General features: G+C 47.8%; 1 long non-coding RNA gene across 2 annotated transcripts in view; it reads right to left on the reverse strand.

The window, feature by feature from the left end:
• The window catches only part of LOC131204690 (uncharacterized), a 111,519-nt gene extending 99,787 nt beyond the window's left edge, over window positions 1-11,732 (reverse strand). For both annotated transcript variants that reach the window (XR_009156621.1, XR_009156622.1), the window contains exon 1: window positions 11,635-11,732. This is a non-coding gene — a long non-coding RNA (uncharacterized LOC131204690). The remainder of the gene's footprint in view (window positions 1-11,634) is intronic.
• Between the last annotated feature and the right edge of the window lie 1,249 nt (window positions 11,733-12,981).

The following is a 12,981-nucleotide window of genomic DNA, read 5'->3' on the forward strand; positions in this document are numbered from 1 at the left end:
CTTGGTAGATCAGCTGAGATGCCGACTGTGATCTATTTGGTTGCTGCTGCAGCTCCATCATTTTCAAGGCTGCAAATCCCTCCCCCCCCCCACTCATACACACCCTTCCAAGAAAGGCCTGATCCGCCTGTCCTGGAAACACCTGCTTCTTCCCATCCCTTCACAACACCCCGTCTCCTTCTCCATTGATGTCACATTGTGGGTGTACAGACTGATTTACAGGTACTACTACAATATTGAACTCAAAATTTTCTTCTGCTAAGTGAGACAGCTGCTAAGTGAGTTTTGCCCCCATTTTACAACCTTTTTTGCTGGTTGTTAAATGAATAGCTATTTTTTAAGTTAGTAACACAATTGTTAAGTGAATCTGACTTCCCCATGGACTTCAATTTTCAAAAGGTTGCAAAAGGTGATCACGTGACCCCGGGACATGGCAACGGTCATAAACATGAGTTTCCAAGCATCTGAATTTTGATCATGTGACCATGGGAATGCAACAGTCATGTGGAAAATGGTCATAAATCACTTTTTGCAGTGCTACTGTAACTTTGGTCATTAAAAGAACTGTAAGCCAAGAATCTGGATTCTTTGAGATAGCCCTTCTGGCTCCTTAAATATCATGATCAGATGGTCCATGGGAATCTGCTGGTCACCCTGGGTGAAAGAGAAAAGAGGGCCCCCAAGAAAGGCTGCAAGATGCCAGCAGAAGGAAGAGATGCCCACCATTCACTGGCAGAGCCAACGCCCCTTTGGAAGAAGGCCTGGAGATGAAGCTGTCATGTGGGGTACCGTTTTCTTGCAGACCTTTCATTACCCAAACTAGGTAACACCATCAGTGCTACAAGCCACAAACCCTCCGGCACTGATGATGATGTAACTTAGCTGAGTCTCTGAGAAAACAACCAAGGAGCCCACCATCCTCCTCCTCCCTCCACACCCCTCTCCCTTCCAGCACCAAGGAGGTTTCCTAGTTTGGGTAATGAAACTTCTCCCAAGAAAAGCAGCCTGCACAGAGAGCACCCAGAACCCCCATTGCAGCCCCCCAGCTACAAAGACTCTCCTTTAGGAAGCTGTCAGGCAAACCACTGGAGACCAGACAGGGGAACCTCCTGCATTCATTTCATCCCAGCTTTCCCACACTGAATCTCACATATAGAGATATATAGAGGTATATAGGCTTGAGGCTGGTTGATAAATGATAAAGCAAATATTAAGGTGGGGTTGTATATATAAAATGATAAATTATATACAAGAACCCCACCCTTATACTTGCTTTATAATTCATCAACCAGCCGCAGGCCCCGGGAATCACGGCTGAAGAGCAACCCTGACACGGCTTTCACAGACTTCCAGGGGAGACGAAAAGAGGCGGCTTGAATTAAGGGGGAAACTTTCGAAGGCGACCCAGGCACGAAAGCCGGGAGCCTCTGGATTAAGCGCGGGGACCCGAGTTTGAAGACGCGGGGCGATAAGCGCCGCGAACAAGGTGGAAAGGAAAGATAAAGCCGACGGGCTCGGCTCAAAGAGGCTCGGCGCGTCTGGGGAGCCACAACGGAATGGAGCCGATAACGGGGACAGTTTCTGGATCGAGCAACGAGGGTTTTGTTTTTCGTTTTTGCTCTGAAGAAGAAGAAGAAGAAAAAAAAGCGGGGCGAACCTTCTTTAATTGAAATATGCCCGTGAGCCCCGCGCAAGGGGAGGCAAAGCACAGCCCCCGCCCGCTGCCGCTCCTGCCACCGAAGCCGTTTGGAGACCCTGCCCAGTTGCTAAGAAACGGCTCGGCGAGGAGGGAGAGCGGAGGGGGGGGACAAAGAGAAAGACCCGGTCCCCCCGCGGCCCCCACCCCGGTCTTGCCGGGCTCTAGACGCGCGTTGGAGCCGGGAGCCGAGCTGGAGGCGGCGGCGGCGTCTCGCGGATGGCTGGCCAGCTAGACAACGCTGCCCTCTATGGGCCTCCTGTGGGTACTACAGGTCGTTCCTCGAAGTGGCGGCGGGTGCTCGGAAGGTCTGCAGGTCCCGGAGCCGCCACGTGCCTTCCGCAACCCGCGTCTAGCTCTGGCCCTCTCCCGAAGAAGGGAGCGCCGGGGACCCTAAGCAGAAAAGGGGGACAGGCAGACGAAACGTTAACGGCAGAGGGGGAGATATCTGTAGCTCAGGGTGGAGAGGAGGCGCCCTCGGTGCTCTCTGAGCGCGGTACTTTTCCTGCAGCCGTTTCATTCCCCGAACTAGGTAACCTCCCGGTCTTCCCGCTCCTCTTCCTCTCTGCACAGCCGCCCCCGCTTCTAGCCCTGGAGAGGTCGCCTACTTTGGGAAATGAAACGGCTGCAAGAAAAGCGCCCGGCTCAGAGAGGACCGAGGAGCCCTCCCGCACAAGCCTCTTCCTCCCTGGAAGGCGGGCGTCAGGGCAAGGGAGCCGCCACAGGGCCCAACCGGTTCTTCCACCACATTTCGGCACAAATAAAAAGGGGGGGACGGAGAAGGACTCACCGGTGAAGTTCATCCTGCCCTGAAGCCCGGCTGAAATGCCCGTGGGTCTTGGGTGGGCTAGCATGCGGTAAGAAGCAGGCTAAAATGCAAATCCCGAAATAGGGATTAATCATTTGGACTCTGGTGGGACTTTTTTTCACGTGGGGATTTTAGGAATCAGGACACGGGGGCTGGAACCGGAAACCCACGGAGTGTACCGTTGTGCAAGCTTGGGTTCAAAATGGTTTGTGTGGAACAGCATGGCAGAGCCTGCTGGGCCAGGCATTTGCTACAAATATTCGATTGCAAATTCAGTTGGAAAGCAGTTTGACTGAATCTTGAAACCGAACTGACTTTTTGAATTGACTTTATGAATTGCATCGCTAAATTGAATCAGGTACCAAATTGAATTGGCAGTCCAAACAGAATTGGTATCATTTGATGATCTAAATCAAATCGGCACAGCTGTGCAAAACAATTTAACCATTCAAATTGAATCAGCTCAATGCTCTGAATTATCTCCAAAAATTTGAATACAATCTGACATTATTTGCACAGGTCTAGATTTTAGTTACGTCTCGGTAGAGTGACGAGGACAGAGGGTGGAGACAGCCAACAAAGAGAAGATTGCAGTCCAGAGAATCTTTGTGGCACTTGAAATGAGAACGAGAGAGAGGGAGAAAATGGAATTTAGAAAAGCAGCTGGCATAATACCATGTTATCCCTTTTATATTCAGAAAAAAGCAAACAAGAAATATCTGTGAACATGCCCAGATTACTGTCCAGGAAAGCACAGATTACATTGAGAACCACATTTCAGTTTCTTGAACGTGGCAGAAAGAGCCATGAATATTCACCGTTTAACCACTATTTTATCCATTCCCTCTTCTAACCCTGAGCTGGGCTGCTCAGCATTTTCGAAGAAGCTGAACGGACTGACCTTCCTCCGATTTATTTACGCCACAAAACACCCACAGATATCCAAGCAGAAACACTGGCTTTTCCCTGCTTTCTTTTTTTTCCCCCCTAAAATGAAAAGTCTCCAGCAAAGTGAAACGCCTAATCTTCGGAACATCTGCTCCAAACAGGCAGGAATCCTGGAAATGCCACCAGCGCACTTGCGGAGTCTTCTCTTCGGGGGGTCTTGGGGAGGGGGGGATTTCACAGACACGGCGCACTTCCCACGGGTTCCGGCAGATGATCATAATACAAATGATATTTGCATGCTATGATACTCCTTTAGCACAGCCCCGGGAGATGCAACAAAAAGCCAACACAATCACATCTATTAATCTCCTGCAGCTTTAAGTTCCCCTTCACTTGGAAAATTCATTTCTCCACCCATCAAATAGCCAGTGTGGGGTGATTAGACATTTAGGATGGGGGGGGGCGAAACTCTGGTTATTGGAACCCAATCCCCACTCCCCTCCCCGTAGTGCATTTCTTCAAGAAGTCTCTGAATTTGCTGGCACGTTGGAGCATTTGAGAGCAATTCCCTCGCAGGGTTTCGATAGTAAGAAAGGGGAGAAAATGCCCAGTCATTCGAGCCAAGACAGTAAACAATCTGGTTCTTTTAAAATTCCCCTTCCCTGTTGTTGTTTTTCACTGTTTCTGCTGTAATTTTTTTGTATCCATGATCAAGAGGGATACATAATCACAGGGAAGGCTTTACAAAATTCTCCCCCCACCCCCCCCAGCTATTATCCCATGCAATCCTTGGCTTGCAGAGCTCGCAAACCAGTCTGCAGACCCCGGGGGCACCGAAGCCTCCCCGTCCTCATTCTGGATGGAGATTTTGTGAGGCAGAGCCCAGCGGGGGAAATCAAATCTGGTTTTTTAGGCAAACAGGATGCAATTTGCAAGAAAGTTGAGAGTAAGGAGGAGCGAGAAAAGCACGGCGCACATCGTAGAAGGTGTGCAGGGGACATCTGAGCTCAATGACTTTAAAAGAACGATTGTATTTTTTTTAAAAAAGGAAAAAAATAAAAATCATGGAAGAAGAAAATAAAAGAAAGCAATCCGATAACAAACAGCCATTATATGCGGAAGGGTGTCGATACGCGTACGGCTTTTTCGGAATAGTTCCAAAAAAAAGGGAAAACACATTTCATCCAAAAGGAGAAATCCTTTTATTTTTTTTTTAAGTGTCCGGAATGTTATTGTTGCTTTGCATACAGAATGAAATCACCGCAAACCAAATCGGCTGCAAGGAGATGAACTACGCCGAAGTCGAGAGAAACCGGCGCTCCTTTCGATCGCGGCGTCACAATAAAGGTATCCAGGGGTTTATTCTAAGCCCTCCGTCTACAAGCCAGAAAGGCGCGCAGAGGAAGCGGGTGGCATCGGGGGAAGGAGGCCACTCACCGCTCGGGGAAGCCCAGGAGCCGCCCGGAGCGAGCCAGGCGCAGCGGCGAAAGGCGACGCGCAGCTCAAAGTGGCAACGGCCGCGGGAGCAGCTCAGCCGCCGCCTGCCAGCCACTGACCGCCCTCGCAGCCCTCCCGAAGGAAGAGGAGACGGAGTCGGTGGGTGGCGGGTACTCCGCCGGTGGAGCTCCGGGCCGGAAGGCGCCCCTGAACCCCCGGGAGCCGTGCCCGAAGGAGCTGAGCGCCGGCTGGGCCCAGAGCCCGAAGGGCAAATGAGGTCTCCGAGGAAGCTTTCCCAGCAAATTCCTCCCATCCCCGCCTTCCCCCTTACTCCGCCCAGTTGTCTCTTCGCTGCTATCTGCAGGTAGTCCTCGACTTGCATACATTCCTATTGTGACAGTTCAAAGTTACAACAACATTGAAAAAATGACTCTTGGCCGTTTTTCACACTTAGGACAGTTCCACCATTCCATTGCGGCACCTGATCAAAATTCAGAGGCCTCACAGTGGGCAGGTATTTATAATGGATGTGATATCCTGGAGGTCGCATGATCCCTTTTGCGACCTTCGAATGAGCAGTCAGTGGGGAAGCCAGACCCACTTAAGAGCAATCTTACAAACTTAACAGTTGTAGTTATTTGCTTAACAACTGTGGCAAGAAAGGTTGTAAAACGGGGCACATCTCACTTAGCAGCAGAAATTTTTATGTTCAGTTGTCATAAGTCAAACCCTACCTGTGAAACAAACAAGCGGTGTGAATTTATAGTTTCAGATTCTTAAAATACTGCAGAAGTGACAATGCAGAGGATACAGCAGAAGAGGCAGAGGTTTTCTTGGGTGGTAAAAATTGCAGGCTGGTTTCGTCAGGCTTCTTTTCTTCATGCCTGCCCACCCCGTGTGTCCGCCAGATGAGCTGTGAGGCTTGCAGGAGCTCCTGCTATGAACTTCCCTCCCTCCCTTGCAGAGCCCCCTTTTTAATGCTTTGGAAAAGGGCCTCCCCACCACCTACCAGCCGTGCAAAGGTGTCACTTTGCAGCTCCATTAGTAGATATGAGAATGGCAAGGTTACCTCTGTGTGAGCCCTGCAGGAGGTGGGCAGCTACAGCCAAGAAATCGCTTTCCTAGTGGTGCGGACTGAAAAAGTGGCAAGAGATGGGCTGCACCTAGGCTGAAGCCACGGGCAGGCCCCCTTCCCAAGGTGAGAACAGGAAGGTCGTGTGCAGATTGCCAAGAGAAGACCTCCGAGAAATGATCCTTTCGTCAACATGGAAACTAAGATGCTTAATATATTATAATATTAAATAACATTATTTTTAGGTCATCCAGATGTTTAGACTGGATTTGGCATTGTTATCCACCTCCTGAGTCCTTCCCAAAGGACCTGGGATAGGCAGATGTTGTTTGAGGGTTTTAAAAAGTATCGTGGCAGGATGTTAGCTGTTCCATGTAAAGCTGTCTTTTGCAATTGACAGATGAGGATTATTTTTATTTAGGCACTGCCAGACTCTATAATGACTCTGGAAAGCTCACAACATAACAGGAAGAATAAAGTACAAAGTACTGATATATAAGGGGGGGGGGAATCATCCAGGGTTTCAAGATTGAGGTCAGCTCTTCCCAAAGGCCAAATCCCACAGATTTGGGACTTCCTGGGGTTAAACCACGCTTGTGTGCGCACTATTGAAAATGTTTCCGCATAGTTTCTCCAAGGTCATCTCTCTCCATCGCTCTCTCTTTCTCTCTTTCTAGCTCTCTTTATGGGTGGCTACCCCCCCCCTCCCAAGTGACATTCCTTAGCATGCCATGCTGTAAAAGAGGAAGACCTTTCAGAGATAATTGCCAGCACAAGAGCATTGAAGTGACCTCCTTAGGACTTCAAGCAGGCATGAAGATATTGCTGGAGAATGTGGAGAGGCTCGAGGCTTTTGTTTTGGGTATGTTTGGGGGTTTGCTTTCTCCCTTGCCCTCTTCAAGCTGTGCGGTGGCTTGAACCATCTGGCAAAGTAAAATGCGGCATATTAAAGACTCGGCACAAGAATTGAACAATTCTTTCACGCTTTTCCTCAGGCTGCACAGTAGCTTTCCATAGATTTTTAGGAACAGGCTGAGGCTGCTGTTCCCCATTATTGCTTCCCCCCACCTCTTTCATTTCAAGCAAAAGAGGAGGTAGCTGCAGTCATATTATTGCCAATACAAAATTGTATTGATAAATACAATACAGTAATGGCTGTACACCACCCTGAGTCCTTCGGGAGAAGGGCGGTGTAAAAATCGAATAAAATAAATAAAATAAATAAATACAAAACTGAAGCCAAAGACTTAAACTGGGAAGATAAAGCGGGCTGCAGCTCTTCACATGAATTAACCTAATGCTCCAAATCTTGGGGTTCATTAACAGGAGCACAGTCCAGATTGGGGGTGCAAGTGAAACACTACTTTGCCAAGGTCTGAGCCAAGCATTTGGAGCCCTGCCCCCAGTTCTGAACACCTCTCCCAAGCTCATTTGAAACATGCTGGCTCTTCCACTCCACAGTTGCCTCTGGGTCACTTGCAGGCCTTAAGAATGGTTTGCTACCTCTGGATGAAGAAGGTCAGAGCTACCAAGAGATTCTCCAGCTGCACCAGATGGGCAACAGCCAGACACATCTGCCGTCTACGCCTTTGCCCAGGCCCCAGGGTGTCAGATTTAGGGTTTTGTCACACGATTTGGGGGTTCCTCAAAGAAACTCATTTCCTCCTCCAGCCTGGCCTGTCTTGGGTGAAGGGAGAAGGGCAGACTTTCCAGATGGCACATTCTCCCTTCGCACTGAATTATATGGATGGCAACTCGGCAGGCTTATTTTGCCACACAGGGCAATATGTCCGATCATTTTCCACAATGGCTTGTCAATGTGGAAACTCTTACAGTGTCATCAATTTCGTTGTCTTTCCTCAATTCTTTGATTTCAACAAATGCTGCAAAAGCAACAGAAGTGGAAATGAGGACAGCCTCGTGCAGTGGCCCCCATCACCCTCCGGCCCGAGAGAGAAGTGATGTGGAGCTTTTAGCAGGACCCTCCTAAGTTCCGAAGGGGTGGGCAGCCCTCAGGCCATGATATCCGCCCCAAGGCTGATGGAGAGGAATGGCCCACAGCCTGTGGACTCCAAGTAGGGAGCCTTTGTACCCTGAGCTCTGCTCCATTGGAGCAGTCAGCTGCTTTCCTTGTCTGCACAAAGGTTGGCCTGTGGCCGGTAAAGCTCCTGCGGCAAACAGGATCCTGAAGCCAGCTTGAGTATCTAATGAATTCCTAGGGTGCCAGTGAAAAGGCTGCCTTCGTCTTGAATATATCAGTGTATGTAGAATGTATTTTGGGGGGTGGGGGAGGTTGTAATTGCTTGCCGTATAAATTTGGCTAGTTTTGGTATCTCAGGTTCCCAGGCATCCCCTCATCAGACACCTCCTTAATCCATGCAGAGGCGCAGGCAGGAGATGTCGGCCGTTTGAGGGTGACATATGCAGAGATTCTCTAAAATGGAAGTGTGCTACATGTAGAAATTAATCTATAGCATGTACACCATTTTCTATTTTAGAACCATGCATTTGAAATGTCTCTGCAATTTATAAAAATCTACCTTGCGTGGTTGCAATGAAATTAATCTTTCTGTCTTTCTTTCTGTGTGGTCTGTTTAAAAATTGGATTTTCAAGACCTGTTTCCCAGCTCCTAGACTTCATTCAGTTGCCCCATTACTCTTCCAGAATGCTCTCAGATGAGAGTTTTATAGGGCAACCTCCTTTGCTGGCTTCACATAATTTTGTGGGGATTCAGATAATAATATCACCAAGCCCTGGCTCCCGGGAGTTTTGCAAGGATTGGTCGCTGGAGTGCTTTTGAAGTAGATGAAAAGCAGGATGAAGCTATTTAAATGTCTGGTTTTCCTTTGTACAGAGAAGCATTTAAGAAAGCAGGAGCAAAACGGATTGGAAGATTTTTCTTACATCACTGGAATGTCTCCCGTTCCTCTTCCGGAGCCCTTTGTGACCTTTCAGGGCAAGGCTTTGTGTCTTGTCCTCTGTTTTGCTTCCTATCCTGTTTGCCTTGGTATGACGACACTTTGAATCTTGCATCCAGTTTTGGTTGCCACAATATAAAAAAGATGTTGATACTTTGGAAAAAGTGCAGAGAAGAGCAACAAAGATGATGAGAAGACAAGCGGCTGAAACATATGAAGAACGATTGCAGGAATTGGGTATGTCTAGTCTAATGAAGAGAAGGACTAGGGATGAGATGGTAGCAGACTTCCAGTAATGGCAAATAGCAGACTTCTAATATTTGAGGAGCCTGTCCAAAGCTCCTGAAGGTAAGACAAGTAACAGATAGAAACCTATCAGAGAGATCCAACCTAGAATTAAGGATAAATTGCCTGTCAATGAGAACAATTAACCAGTGGAATGGGTTGCCTTCAGAAGTTGTAGGTGCTCCGTCACTGGAGGCTTTTAAGAGGAGATTGGGCAGCCATTTTTCTGGAATGCTATAGGGTCTCCTGCTTGTGCAAGGGGTTGGACTAGAAGGCCTCCAAGATCCCTTCCAACTCTGTTATTCTATTCTCCTCTCTGTTGATTTAAATCTTTGTTCATGAAAATTACAGCATGTTGTGTTGCTCCTGATTTCTCTGCACTGAAAGATGGATGGAATTGGGCTTTTCTGCTAGACTGAACAGCCTCCACCCCTGTCCACTGACTTCAGTACAAAGCAGTGGATTCTCGGGGCCTTTTTCTGTCCTTGTTGGGCATGTTTGCACAATTACCATTTTATGAAATCAAAGCACAGGGAGAAATTTAAGAGTGGGGGATTCTGGGGAGTATAAGCTTTTTTAAATTCATACCTGAATGTGAAACTGAATGTAATAGCACTTAGACTTATATACCGCTTCACAGTGCTTTACAGCCCTCTCTAAGCAGTGTACAGAGTCAGCCTAGGTAAAGGTAAAGGTTCCCCTTGCACATACATGCTAGTCATTCCCGACTTTAGGGGGTGGTGCTCATCTCCGTTTCAAAGCCAAAGAGCCAGCGATGTCCGAAGATGTCTCCGTGGTCATGTGGCCGGCATGACTCAACGCCAGAGGCGCACGGAACACTGTTACCTTCCCACCAAAGGTGGTCCTTATTTTTTCTACTTGCATTTTTATGTGCTTTTGAAACTGCTAGGTTGGCAGAAGCTGGGACAAGTAACGGGAGCTCACCCTGTTACAAGGCAGCACTAGGGATTCGAACTGCTGAGCTGCCGACCTTTCGATTGACAAGCTCAACGTCCTAGCCCCTGAGCCACCACGGCCCTATTTCTCCCAGCAATCTGGGTCCTCATTTTACCGACTTTGGAAGGATGGAAGGCTAAGTCAACCTTGAGCCTGGTGAGAATCGAACTTCTGGAGTGAGCAGGAGTTAGCCCTGCAGTACTACATTCTAACCACTGTGCCAATGCACCACCATAAGTATGGAAGAGACGGGCTGCATGTGTCATCCTTGCCCACCATGACATTCCTACCCCTGCCCATCTTTTTAAGGGCCAGATTGGTTGGAAAGGAACTGCCTTGGCTTCAATGACATGCTGCAAGTGAGCACCAGCCCTTTGAGGTAGGCCAAGTCAAGGAAAAGCTAGTGCAAGAAATGCTAGAACTCTACGGACTTGGGCTGTGACACCAAAGCCTTGAGAGCCTGGCGGCATTTTCTCACGCCTCCCTCTTAGTCAGGGAGGGGCAGGTCTTGAGTTTCTTTCTGCCACCTTCCTGTTTTCCCAGGCTCAGCTCATGTTTTACTGATGGTGCCACATACAGGTAGTCCTTGACTTACAACAGTTCATTTAGTGACCATTCAAAATTCCAACTGCGCTGAAAAAAGGGACTTACAACCATTTTTCACACAAGTGTTGCAGCATCCTCATGGTCAAAGTTCAGCCGCTTGGCGACTGATTCACATTTATGACGGTTGCAGTGTCCTGGGGCCACGTGATCCCCTTTTGCGACTTCTGACAAGCAAAGTCAATGGGGACAGATTCACTTAACAACCATGTTACTATCTTAACAACTGCGGGGATTCACTTAACAACTGCGGCAAGAAAGGTCATAAATGGGGTAAACCTCACTTAACTGTCTTGCTGAGCAGTGGAAATTCTGGGCTCAGTTGTGTTAAGTTGAGGACCCCCTGCATTTTTCCAAGGTCATCTCTGGGCTCCTTTGCTGTGAGGCTCTGCTGAGAGGACGGGGAGATCTAGTGAGCCCTCAGGCCCGGAAACACCCCCCCCCCCCACACACACACACTATACTTATAATTTCCTGGAGCCCTAACATGCAGGGAAACCACACTGCCTGCTTGCTTTTCTTGTGGGTCATAAGCAAGACTATGGGACCTCGCAAAATGCCGTAGAGAAGAGCCGTTCTCCAAGGAGATCAGTGGCCTTTATATCCGTGTTGACTCAGAAGAAAGCTTAGCTAGAATCTTGCAGCCTTGTGCCCTGGCATTAGTACTGTATTCTTTAAGCCTGGGAAATACTGTAGCTGCTCTTTAATGCTCAATGAATTAACAATTGAAGGAAATGTGAAAGCATTTGTAGGCTTCTTTGCAAACAATGACAAAGAAAGAAAATCTTCCTCTGTCTACTGCATCATTTTATCACCAAGTCAGATTGCCTCAGGGTAATTTGCTAGAATCGAAAGCCTCTGATAAGACAATCACAAAAATAAAACCCCATTTCTCATCACTCCATAAGGCCAGCACAGCAGTGCAGAAAATCCTCATATTTTAAAAGCCAGACAAATAACAAAAATTACCTTCTCTCCAAGGCAATGGATCCTTTAGTTTCTGAGGAGAAACCAATTTTAAGGCCTTTCCAAGAAACCAAGCAGGGCACAAAGAATCCTTAGAGAAATGCCGTTTTGGAATTTCCAGGCAGTCCCACATCCTGTTGGCCTCCCACTCAGAATGATGTCAGAGGAAAGGCTGGGACCCTTTTGGAGGAAAGCCAAACCATGAGAGCTTTATCCAATTAGTATCAGCCCTTTGAACGAACCTGGAAGCCCTGTGGGCACCAAAAACTAGCACAACGCTTCCAGATCTACTCGTTGGGAGCACTATATTCTGAACCAACCACAGATTCCAAGTAATCTGCAGCGCCAACCCTAGGTGGCAAAATTGCCTTGTGAACAGCAAAATTGCCTTGTGATCAGTGGTGGGCTGCTGCCGGTTTAGACTGGTTCAGGCAAACCGGTAGTTCTGATGAACAAGTGGTCCTGCCCCTACCTTATCCTGTCCTATATTTCCTACTTTCTGGCTCGGCTGATTCACACAGCACAGCTTATTTCTGCACCTCTGCTGTTCTACTTACCGGGGCTGCCTTAGAAGGTAAGCAGTTGAGCTTCAAATTGTTGTATTTTGAACGCTGCGCATAAGTGTGTTAGGTGTTACCAAACCAGTCATTAAACCACAACTGCTGCTGATGAAGACAAAACTCATTTCCATCAGACTTCCCTGAACGAGAAACAATTGCAATTAACATACCAGCCAGAGCTGGACAGAAATCTTGCTCATGAGTCCAGGAGGATCCCCAAATTATGGATCTATTCCTCTTTCAGAGCTCAACTCTAAGTCTGTCACAAAGAAGCAATACTCCGGGACCCCAATTCCCTTGATCTTTGATAAATGGGGACCATCATCATCCCTTCTTATGATGTATATGCAGGACAAGCTAAGTATAAATGATAGCAACATCGACTGCATTCTAGTGACCATGCTCCTTTAGGCTGTATAGGTCAGTACCAGCCCTTTAAATTAGATCTGGAAATTTATTGGTAGCATTGCAGTGGCCAAAGCGCTGGTATTATGCTGCTAAACCGCTGCACACTCAGCAGCACCCAAGCCACCAACTAGTTTCTGAAACCTTCAAAGACAGCTCCAAGTGGACCATGTCTAGCCACAAAGTGATAAGTCAAAACTCAACTTACAACAGTTTGTTTAGTGACTGTTCAAAATTAAACAGCCTGGAAAAAATGACAAATGACTGGTTTTCACACTTTTCAGTGTTGCAGCATCCTCCTGGTCACGTGATCAAAATTTGGACGCTTGGCAACTGGCAGGAATTATGAGTCCAGGAGGACTCTAAAGTCACAGGCCTGCTCCTC

Source organism: Ahaetulla prasina, chromosome 10, assembly GCF_028640845.1.
Source record: "Ahaetulla prasina isolate Xishuangbanna chromosome 10, ASM2864084v1, whole genome shotgun sequence".
NCBI classification, from domain to species: domain Eukaryota; kingdom Metazoa; phylum Chordata; class Lepidosauria; order Squamata; family Colubridae; genus Ahaetulla; species Ahaetulla prasina.